Source organism: Columba livia, chromosome 3 (assembly GCF_036013475.1).
Source record: "Columba livia isolate bColLiv1 breed racing homer chromosome 3, bColLiv1.pat.W.v2, whole genome shotgun sequence".
NCBI lineage: Eukaryota > Metazoa > Chordata > Aves > Columbiformes > Columbidae > Columba > Columba livia.
The window spans coordinates 103,814,359-103,825,664 of record NC_088604.1 but is presented as its reverse complement, the minus strand read 5'-3'; the positions used below and the strand labels follow the sequence as shown (position 1 = coordinate 103,825,664).

General features: G+C 44.9%; 1 long non-coding RNA gene across 1 annotated transcript; it reads right to left on the bottom strand.

Annotated features, from left to right (window-relative positions):
- Positions 1-6,311: 6,311 nt before the first annotated feature.
- Positions 6,312-9,965, bottom strand: LOC135579138 (uncharacterized). The gene is made up of 2 exons (XR_010471658.1): positions 8,903-9,965; positions 6,312-8,776 (listed from the first exon to the last, which is right to left on the bottom strand). It is a non-coding gene; the product is annotated as an uncharacterized LOC135579138 (long non-coding RNA).
- Positions 9,966-11,306: the final 1,341 nt, after the last annotated feature.

The window sequence follows — 11,306 nt, the reverse complement described above, 5'->3', positions numbered from 1 at the left end:
TGTAGAGAACTCACTGTACCTGCTGCGAGAGCTGGATCAGTTGACTGCTACCTACTCTATTTAATCATCTGGTTTTGTGAGTGCTGAGAGATGGAAAACAGGAATAACAACATGTTTAGAGGTCTGATCCTTTCTCACGACCCACAAGGACTGTTTCCACCACTCATTCCAAAGGGAGAGCTGCAGGTAGCGGAAGTGGAAAAAGTTATGAGGAAAGATAGCTGTGAAGGTTTGGTTTGGACATGTTCACCCAACCTAAAAACAACAATTATTTCCACTTCCCGCCCTCATTGTCCCAAACAGCAAACTGACCTGCAGTTGCATGTGAAGACATGCTTTTGTCATACTACTTGTCTGTAATGCACGTAAGACAAGTTTGGTGGGAAGGGAAGATTTGGGGTTCCCACCTTTTTTCCACCCTAACTTTCTCCTGTTCTCTTAGCTCCCTTCTCCTCTCCAATGTGTGCACTGCTTCCTCTGCTCTGTGCTTCAAATGAGCTGTTTAAAATATTAGTTATTCCAAGTCCTAGAATTTACCACCTCTTAGCCACAACTATAAAAAAACAAGACCAACCGTAGTAGAGAACATGCACCAAATAAAACACTACCAGAGTAGTTCCTGTGACCTGTTACACTGGTATAATTCCTATTTCACTTCAATTTTATCCCTTGGTTTCATGCAGCCGGACTACTGTGGGGGTGGACCAAGTCTCAGCTGCAGAAAGATGTTTTTGGTGAGAAACTCTGACTGTTGCCACAGGATGCTCGTGACCTCCAGACTTGCATAGTTGCTAGACCTATGGATGTCTGTGACTGAGAAGAAAAGCTCTTTGAACAGAAAATTCCAATCACTGACCTCATCAAGATGAAATTCATATTTTTGTGGGGAAAAAAATAGCAACAGTAAAGGGCTGTAATGGGGAAGCATATCCTTGAAGTCTGACCAAATGGGAATTGGAAAAACCTGGAAGTTATGAATGAATGTCAAATTTTTCCCTTATACAAAATTTAGTATTGTCCCTGGAGACTGGTGATTTGTCTTCACAAAGCTTGCAGCAGCAGACCTCAGAGCTGCATTTTTTTAACATTTTGATTTGTAGAGCCTACAGATTTCCCAGCAGCACTGCTCTCGTAGTGAATCCAAGCCTCCTGCCAGCATACCCACCTCTCTTAATGTCCTGTGCTGGACCCCTTGGAGCTCCTCCAAGACCCCTGGGGACCTGCAAGCAACAGGGTGAGCAACTCTGTCCTCCAGCTCTGAAGCAACATCCCAGTTTGAAGTTTATTTTGTAGCATGAATAGACCACATGGATCTTTGGATTATATGGAGAAGGAAGAGCTCTGCCTCCATTGTCACCTGCCCAGGAGAGCAATATTTTGCTTAAGAGCAGCAAGTAGGAAAGCAACAGCTGCTGTCACGGCTCAGCATCATGAAAACTCCCTGGGGGCAGAGAGCTCCTCCCCAAGCAGAGTATAAACTATGCTTAAAATGCCTTTTTTTTTAATTAAAAAATACCGTTCTGATCTGCCTTTGCCACAGCCCTACAGGCTGTGTGGTTTCTATCCAACTGAAATACATACTCAACAACAAGTATATTCCCCCACCAGTTATTTAAGCAAAATGCATAGTGAGTCTGTCAGTGTGGGAGCTGACTTGGTGCAGATGAGCCTGGAGCTTGTCTGAGAGATCCGGGTCCATTTGCCAAGTCACTGTGACCTTCAGGCAGTGACACCAGCTTGGTCACAGCCACTTGTTTCGCTCCACCATACTGACACCAAAAAGCCATATAACTCATGCTGCTGGGGACAACTAGTTTGAAAACTCATGCATGTCCAGTTTAGCCAAGAGCCTTCTCTGAGAGTGCTGGTGAGTGAGAACAAGGCTGAGCTCCCATGGAAATCAGGCGAGTGACTTGCTTTGGACCAAGCGACATAACTTCTCGGTGCTTTGATTTCCCCGGTTGTAACACTTAAGCAAAAACTTTGAGGTGTTGTCTGACAAAAAGCTGTAAAAGTTTGGAGAACTTGGTCTCCCTCTGCTCCAACAACACTGAATAACTCACTTCAATTAACTATACTGCATTTCAAGGGTTAGTCGATATTTGAATCCTACAAGAACATATTAAACATAGTATATATGCTATGGAGGGTTATGTCAAATTTTTTCTCACTTGCATTTCCTTAGATTCTTTTTTTTTCCTTTTCCTTTTCTCTTTTTCTCCTTCTCTCCCCTTTTGGCTAGTAGTATGCATAGAGAAGATCAAGGAAGGGCAGAACAGTAGCAGCAGAGCATGTGAATTTTAGCTCTTCATGTACTGTGGTGATGCAAGTGAAGTTCACGTGAAAGCATCAGTTCCCTAAACCTTGGAGAAATTTAGAGTTCAGGTTGCTGCTTGACTCTTAGGACAACAGAATCACCTGATGCAGGAATTACCACTCTTAGAAACATCCTCTTTGCAATTCACTTTCAGACCAAAGTCTGAAAGCGGTGGGTAATTTTCACCCCTTCCTTGTCTCACTTCAGAAAAATCATTGTCAAAAAGTCATATTGACAACCAAACCCCAGATGAACCTACAGCTCCTTCCCTGTTCTGTTTGAAGCCTTCACTTCTTTTGATCTTTCTGGGGCAACAGCTGGCTACAGTCCATGTGGGTTTTCTTCTACAGCAACAGAAACCAGTGAGTAGTTTGTTCATCACAGTGGTAGTAGAGGTAAAAGTCAAAGCAAATCTGGCTTTGTTTGTTGTGGAAGCACCAGCCAGGGGTGAGGTTCCTCACAGCAGTGGGAGGGAACAGCGTTAGATCCCGGATGGCTCTGGCAGTTCGGCTCTGCGGGTACCACTGCTGTGTGGAAACTACAAAGGCCACACTTCCAGACAGATGGGTATGTTTGCAGTCATTGGGTAATCCACCTTGCTAGCCCCCTTTAGAGGCCGAGAGAGGACACAACCCCAAACACGCGTACTCCAACATACACATTTGACAGAGGAGAGATTCTGCCAGAAAATTCCTTAGTGATACCAACTTGCATGCCTGAAGCTAAGTGCCTGCACCTCTGTTGCAGGACTCCAGTCAACCAGAAACGCTAAGCACCCTGTATTTTTGTTGTCTTCAGTAGGAGCTAAATGTTCCTAAAATGAATCAGAGGAAGTCAGACTTGGGGAACGCTGAAATGTGCATGGTCGGTAGCCAGCATGCAGGGATGCCACACACCTTGCTCATCCTACAGACCAGTGTATAAGCCTTGAATGACTCCGCAGCTCGTGCAATGGAGAGAGGCTGATGCAAATGGCTGGGATCTCAGTTCCATTGTGCTCTCACTGCACCTTGGCATCCTGCTCCCGCTGCAGACGTGCACTGATTGTGGTGGCCAAAGGCTTTGTCTTTCCTTAAGGGGTTTTGGTAGAAAAGCCTGTGATGTTTTTTCCAGTCGCAATAGGTTTTCCTGGTACAGTCAAACTGCTTCATTGCCGTCTTTTATAGTCACGTGCATTGGGGTGAGCTCGGCATTAGGTAGGTTTTCGGATTTTTTTTTCTACAGCTGTGCTTTTCCCTTTCATTGGTAGCGTATCATAGCCCTTCACCCTCTGCCATGAGCTCTGCCTTCCGCAGTCTGCGCCTTGCCTAATCAACGGAGACAGCTTTCCTGTTGCTACTGTTGAAGCTGCGATAAATAGCATATCCATTTCTCCATTTATCTCCTTTTTGAAATCCAGCCTGTAATGCCAGCAATAATTACTCTGTTTCTATATTTAGAGATCATCAGCACCTCATGAATATCAAATTGTACTGTTATTATCTCTGTACAATATGGGCCAGTCTCCTATCAGTGTAAACATTTACAACAGTGGTTATTGGTAGGACTGCTAGAGATCCCAAAATAGACGAGGCTGAACAGGAGTCTGCCATTATTTGTTTACTGGGGAAGGCAGGGATTGAGGCAGAAGAGCCAGCTGAAGGTCTGATAGCAGAGATTCCATCTACCACTGGTGTGGGAAGGCTGGTGCACAGGGAATTCTACTTGGTGGGACCATTAGGAGCAAGGGCGAAGACTCTGCTGAGACCAAGCACCATCTTAAATCCTCAGCATTGGGCTGCCATCTGCACAGACATCCTGCCCCAGAAGCAAATTCATTTGAATGCTTCCTTAGGGTTTGTTTTCAGTCTCTTCCCTTGTCCAGGAGAATGTGATATTTAAAGCTCCAGTCTGACTGGTTTGGTAAATCACGGAAACTTAATTTCCAAATTATGGGTTCAACTAATTTTACTGTCAGAATTAGCTGGCCGAGGGGAAATGGTTGATGTCTATTCGCCTGTGCCAGGGAATGGCTGCGTCTGAAGGCATTTGGCCCCCTCAGGCAGTGCTTGCTGTTGGCTTGAAATGAAACTGTGCTCTGAGCTCAGGCAAATGGCAGGATGCACAGACAGGAGGGTGGTGAGAGACTGCTGGTAAATGTTAAGGGCATGGGTGAATGCCAGTGGGTTTTTGCACTCACTCTTTTGGAGTTTTTCGTTTTGCTTTGATGGACGTGCCACATTGCATTGAGAAGGGCTGATCTAAACCTTTGTCAAACAGCTGAAGCCCAGTGGATGTGGCTGCCTCCTAACAGAGCTCTTCCCCCACTCAGAGTCTCCAGCTGAGGAGGCTCCCAGGGGACAGTCACTCCCCATCATCATCTTTCAGAGCTGCCAGGATGCTTTGGCAGCTCATGTCTTGGCATGGTTTTCTAGCCCTTGCTTGCTCTGAAGCGGCCCTGGTCGTGTATACTGTTATCCATTCAGACTCATACCACCCCATCACAAAGCCTTTACTGTCATCAATAATGGCAACGCTTAATCGAATTACCTTTTCTCCCCTCACTTTTTCCTAGAATTATTGCTCCAGGGTGTTGGCTTTGCAGATGTGTTGCCACCTGGGCATGGCGAGGCAGAGCCACCTCCTGGCAGGATAGTAAGCGAAGCTCCAGATCTGCTGGCCCAGTACTCTGCGCAAACAGTTGTCCACTATCAGTGACACGTCCCCAGCCTGCAGGCTGAGAGGGCAGGCTTACATATCAGTACCGAACTCCTTCCACCCAAAAAGGGTATATCTGTGCTTCATGATAACTGTTTTGTATGTCAAGTGGGGGTGCTAAAGTGCGGCTGGTTCACTACTAGCGCTTGGAAGGAACTAGGCAGCAGAGTGACGGTACAACTCAAGGGCAGGCAGGTGAGCTGCTTGCAGACAGGGCTGGTGGGGCTGAGGGATACCAGGAAAATGGTAAAACATTGTGAGGACAGCTGGTGCTGTGAAATTGCAGGTCCTGTTATCCCACAGTATTTTACCCCAAGATATTGGCATATACACACCCAAGCACATCCTTTAATTTCTAGCTCAAAAAACTTGAGTAACACTAAAACCAGGCCTGAGCATCATATTTTCTGCTCTGGATAGAAAAAAACTAGTACATAAAGCTGGCTTCTTATCAATTCCTCATCCCTGAAAATGCTGTAATACACCCACCCGACAGTTTCTGTGCTAGCTAATTTCCAGAATCAGCTCTCTTTTCAGAGAAACCTCTGCTAGAAGAGGACATGACTAAGCAAGAGAGGAAGCTCAACTGCAGCAAAAATGTGAGTGAAACAGAAAATAATCACTGAGCAAACTAGTACTTGTCCGTTCAGTGGGGTAAACAAATCTAGATCATTCTCTGCAGCTTTGGAGAGACCTCACCGGCTCTAGCACAGCTGGCCTGGAGATGCAAACAAGGCACAAAGCAGGAGTCAAGGGCTCTGGGGCTGTGCATGTTACCTAGTGCTTTCATCTCTTGCACAAGGGGATGTGTCCTTCCAACGAGAGAACTCTTGTACGCGCGTTTATGCTGCGAGAAAGCTGTCTATGTTTGGTTTGGAAAAGCTATGCTTGCTTAACAAAACCTGAATTTATCCCTGTAATCCTTCACTGCATCTCCATGGCCATTTTGGAGCAGCCTGTGGAAAAAATTCCTGTCTATTTTCAGAAATAGATAAAAGCATTCAGATTACAGAGTGCAAATCTCAGCTCGAAACGGCTGGAAAAATCCATTCAGCGCCACTGTCACTGACCCCCGCGACCTCTCCAAGTAATGAATTTCAGTCGCCTGTGCCTGTCTCCCGTGCTGCCTCCTCCTCCTCCTCCTGCTGCCACGGCCGGAACCGCCCGCGCTCCCAGCATCTGCAAAATGTCAGCCCCGCGTCCCACTGTTTATCCCACAGGGAGCGGGGAGGGAGGCGTTATGTAAAAGAGTGGAGTTCGTGGAAATTATTATTATTGATCTCACTGCTCAAGACAGTTAGTGGGATCTTTTTAGTCTGGCGTTCACGCAGCTCACAAATTTCAGCAGAGCGCTGGAGTGCCAAGGTAGAAGTGAAATAAAAATGCCAGGAATCTGTCTCTTCGCCCGCACTCATCTCAGGGTTCTGCACACTGATACACCCCGAGCTGGGAGCAGTGTTGTCCCCTCCACCGATGGGAGCTTTCAAGGCAAATGAGCCTTTAGCATCACTTATTAGTTCAGGAGACTGAAGATTCAGCGGAGGAGATTACTGCTCATTTAGAGGGATTGTGTGCTTTAGGTAGCCCCTGAGGCCTGATGAATTCCTGGTTGCGGTGGATTAGATGCCTGTTAGCGAGAAAAATATTAAACACAACAGCAGCAAGCTTACATCTCACTCATATTTTGCTTATGGATTACAGGGCGGGTCTTCATAATTAATACCAAGGAAGAAGACATCCAGATGGACTGCGGCTTTCGAAAGATTAATCTTCATGGGATTTCTTTTTTTAATTTAAAACTTTGTTTTTCTTTCTGTGATGTTCAGAGCAGACCTGGGATGCTGATGGCTCTGTGCTCAGCTCATCGAAGTGTCTAACGAAAACCCTGTGGTCCTCCTTTGGGATTCACCCAGCTGATGATCACCGCACTTGTGTCTCCTCTGACAAATTGGGACAAATCCTGTGAGGTTCTGAACAATCTGTTTGGAACTGAAGGTGCTTCAAGCATCTTTTCTTCTGTTTCAGGATGATGAGCAGGATATGAAAATCTAAAGGAACAGTGTGTGGCAAAATGAGATGTTGGAGAGATCACCTGCTCTGATGATGAGTACATGGCTCAGGACAGGAACAGTCCTGGGTGTTGCTCCTAGGCCTGCTAATGAGCAAGGACTTGGAGAAAATAGCTCACTTCTAGTCACTAGGAAACTTGTAAATATCTCCAGTTTGCAATAGTGATGACAGGGTTAATTTTATCTATTGTGGATACAGAGAGGCACAGAACTGAACACACTGCTAGTGAAATATGTGAAGAGGGGGCAAGGTATGCCAGTAGCTCATGACTACACTCATAGGATATTTGGTTCTTAAACGACTTTAAAATACTTTGAGATCTCTGGTTGAAAGACTTCAGCAAGGCATCAAGTGCAATATAAGCACACATTATGCATATATTGTATGTGTATGTTCAGAGCTGGACTTAGGACTGTGTACATACACATGCGTGTGTACTTATATGCATGGCCTTCAAAATCCAAACACAGCTCAACTGAACATATAAGTACAGAAAAGTTGAGACTATATATGTCTATATATATGTTCCTTGTATATTGAGTAGAAGGGCCAAAATACACTGGAAAATGCAACACACATATTACACTCTGCCTGCAAGTCTAATGCTAAGATCAGAATTTGTTTTACCCCACTGCCTTATTTTTAAGGCCTAGAAAAATACTCACACTAGCCAAAATAATCTGACTCCTGAGCTCGCTTCAGTATTTTCCACATTTTTCAACCAGCTGTCAGATGAAACTTTCAGCATTTGTAAATGGCTGTTGAAATTTTAAAAAATGCTATAATAGCACCATTTTAAAAAATGCAAAATTGCTCTTCTTGTAAGACACTATAGACATTTTTTGTCATCTCTAACAAAACTACGTTGTTATTGAAAATAGGTTATCTGAAGAAAGGGGTACAACATCATTATTTGAGACAATGGTACACAAACAGGAAAGGTCATTATTGCCTATGAAGGTTAATTAATCTTAATTCTCCTTAAAGTAGTTGTGAAGGGATACCTGTTGATTCAAGGTTACTGGATCTACATATGTGGAATACATAAAGCTGAATAGGCAGAATACATAAGCCCAAATTATATGTAAAAAACAAGGTGCTCATTAGAAAGTGGAACCAAATTGCAGGTTGCAACAGATTTATTTTAAATATCTTCAGAAGATCTAGAGATGTTTCTGTTGTGACTGTAGTCTGAGAACTACAACAACGCCTTTTCCACGTAAAATCCTAACCTGTTACGAGAAAATGAGTTTGGAAATACAGAAAAAGGTTCAACTCTGACCCATTTGGAAGATAAAGTGAGCTTGTGATATCCTGTTCATTCACCAGGGAGTCACACTTATCATTGAATTGTTACAGCTAGACAGAATACAGGTATTTATATATTCTGTATGATCCAAGTGCTTAAAATTGCTTTCAACTGTTGACTTCAGCAGAGATGAATGAAAGAAATTTATAGGACCACTGCAATCCAGTCTCTTCCCATGGTGTGTAATGATGCCAGGAATACCTCCTATGTACATCATTCCTGTCCATTCCAGGAATTCCCAGGGCATTGTGCAAACCTGACAGCAGAGATGTCACCGCAGCCACCGCTGCCGAGCTGCCCCACCACCTGCTCAGCTGATGGCCCTCAGCAGGAAACAGCCACACGGCACAGGCGGCTTGTCGGGCCAGTCGGGTGGGTGCCTTCTGGAAAAGAAGGAAATTAAAAAAAGCCAACAAACCAACAAACCAGAACTAAAAAGAAACGCTTCAATAGCAGTGGGAAACATGAGTCCTGCTCCTCACTGAAACTATCCAGACAGACTCTCTTACCTCTGTCCACGTCACCCTACGTGTTTGGACAGCCAGGAGGATGGATGGATATGTTATCCAAACATTGAATGACGCTCTTCCCCGCTCTGCTGTGACACTGACCAGTCAACACAGCTTCTCTTGGACATCAGCCGCACGTGATGGAGGGAGCGATGAGCGGATCTGCCTGGATACATGCCCATAGACAATTCCTGTTGCATCTTTGCTGCTGCTTGGACTGTGTCTTTTTCATGTAGTCTCCTCCTTCAGTCCTGACTCCTGTCCTGCTGCTTCTTGCTTCTGGAGTCAAGGCCGTGTATTGTTTTAATGGGGGTTTTCAGGAAAGGAGAAAGCGCCTCACTTTTCTTACAGAGAAGGTAGGTTTAAATGGTCTCAGAAGGATTCTCTTTGGTTTTCTGATCGTGGTTTTAGGTTTAGAATGGGCACAAAGTACAAATTAGTCAGGCAAAAGCCTGTAATATGCAAAACCTGGAAAATATCCAAATCATTCACGCTTAGCATTTTCCACGTACACTTTCCCAATAATTTATAACTCCACAGCTTCATCTCTAAGAGTAATGCTTAGTTTTGAACTTGGCTAAACGTGGTGAAGAAGCCAGCCTAGAGCTAACTGAATTAATACACAGCTCCTGGGTATTTCAGTAAACTCCAAAGAGACACAGCAAGACCGAATGGAAGGGGAGAGCAACAGATTTTGTAATTAAAAAGCTGTCGGTCTTCTAAAGGTGACTAAACGAGTTAAATAATCTAGGCCTTTCAGACTGAAGATCAACATTTACATCTTCAGCCCCAAGTCATTTATAAGCAGTTGCAAATGATGGCATACATGTCAAAATACCTCTCATGGTAAATACTACCTTGGGCACAACCTATTCAGCATGAAGCAGCAGCCTCCAAATAGTTTGAAATTATAGTACTGGGCAGAGAATGTTATAACAACCCAACAAATAGGAGAGATAAGGTTGCCACCTCCAAATTGGGATGATGCAATCTCCTGATCAAGTACAACTAAGAAAATAAAAACAGTTTTGGAAACCACAATTATTCCTTTCCAGCCACCTGAGACCCTGAAACCTCAAGGACCTCTGCTCTCAAGACACACCTATGCGGATACCTGACTTGTATGACAGTGTCTTGGAGGAAACAGCATCACAGCTGCACAGGAAAGTGGTCTGTCCTTTGTGTACCTGGATTGCTTTAACAACATGCCACAAAGCAGGCTGGAATGGTTCTTTTTCCAGCTCTGCCCATGGGTTCTATGAGGAGGTAAGAGCATGGTAAGAGTAGGCACAGTACAGGAGGGTAGACCGCACTCCACCACATTTCTTGATGATGTGGGTTGATGATGCTCTCCTGCCTAAACTCCTGCCTTGCAGCTCCATGACACCTGGCCTGATTTGTCACATGGGTGGTGCGGAGAATCAGTGTGTGTTGTCACTGGGTCTTTGGGTAGTTGTGCAGGCAGGTGAGAACTCTCCATAGCACTGGCAGCAAAGTTGGGGTTCTACATCGCTCCACTGCTGCTGACCACATGTGACGTGCTGGAGCCACAGGGCTCTCCCTGGGGGACCTTTTCACCAGAGAGAAGGAAAGGAAGAAGGCGAACCCCTGCCAACAGATCTAAAAAAGAGGGGTCTTTTGCTCATTATCTGGATATATATTGCCATTGCAGGTTTTGCCTGGCTTTATGACTCTGCTCCCTCTTGCCTAATAAAGATCTGGGAATGCAAGTGAGTCGTGGAAATCCATCTCTTTAAGAGCTCTTGGGGAGGGTATGTTTAGTTTTCTCAGGTTTCTAAGTGGAGATTGGAATTTAGTCCTTTATCGAGGGGGCCATGGGTATATTAAATCCAGACATTTTCTCAGCTGTTAACCACCTGGCAGAAAGGTTATGCTAATTACATCAGATGTATTTTCTCAATTTTTCCTGCTTCTATTAAGAGCGTGAGGCTTATGTCAGAGGAACCAGTCTGACCACTGGGAAATGCATCCTGTCTTATCCATGTCTCAGTTCTCAGATTAACCAGGTGACAGAGAAACTCTCGTGGGAGGCATGGCATGGAGACAGAAATGGGCAGGTCATGAGAGATGAGGGTGGCAGAAGTTATCTTATTCAGTCGCAGCAGAGCTCCAGGTCAGTAGGTACGGGGCAGGGAGCTCACAGGCACTGTGCCAGCAGACAGGGTGCAAGACTATGTGGCTTGGACCTTTTCTTAGTAGGAGCAATGAAAGTAATTTTTATGCTGTGCAAATGGCTTTCTACGTTCCTCCTGATGCTCAACAGACATTTTTTGGGGATTGCCGTTGTGCAAATGTTGGGAATGGGAAAGCAGATGATGGGTTGTTCCAGAGAGGGAGGAAGAGAAAGGAACAAGAGGTGGGAGAGAGGATATGTTTATAACAC